Genomic DNA, 560 nt, shown 5'->3' on the forward strand with positions numbered 1-560 from the left:
ATATATACGGTTAAAATAACGTTAATGATTTTCATCAGGTAGTCAGCATGGTATAAAAAATGTATAGGTAATTTATACATTAAACTAACAATTATATACATATGTATACAATTATATTGAGGGAACACAGACGAAAATGACCCATTTCCAAGATCCTTCAAGTTCCAGGACACTAAAAAACTACACAAAACTCCAGATTAAATATGCCCATGGCTGAAAACACGTTAGTTAAAGAATATTTAAATGACTTCACGTTAACTGTGAATTGGCTCCAATGTCTAGATTAATTTACATATTGGACCCAATTCAGTATTAACGGGAAGTCATTTTAATATTTTTTTCACTCGCCTGTTTTCAGGCATGGGTATAATTGATCTGGAGTTTATGGTAGTATTCGAGTATACCGGCATTTCAAGCATGGTGGAGATGGGTCACTTTTGCCTTTCCTCCCTTAATAGTATTATATACATTCACATATAATTATGAATTTAATAAATATATATACATGCATACACACACACACACACACACACACACACACACACACACACACACACACA

This window comes from Octopus bimaculoides, chromosome 12 (assembly GCF_001194135.2).
Source record: "Octopus bimaculoides isolate UCB-OBI-ISO-001 chromosome 12, ASM119413v2, whole genome shotgun sequence".
In the NCBI taxonomy this organism is placed as follows: Eukaryota; Metazoa; Mollusca; class Cephalopoda; order Octopoda; family Octopodidae; genus Octopus; species Octopus bimaculoides.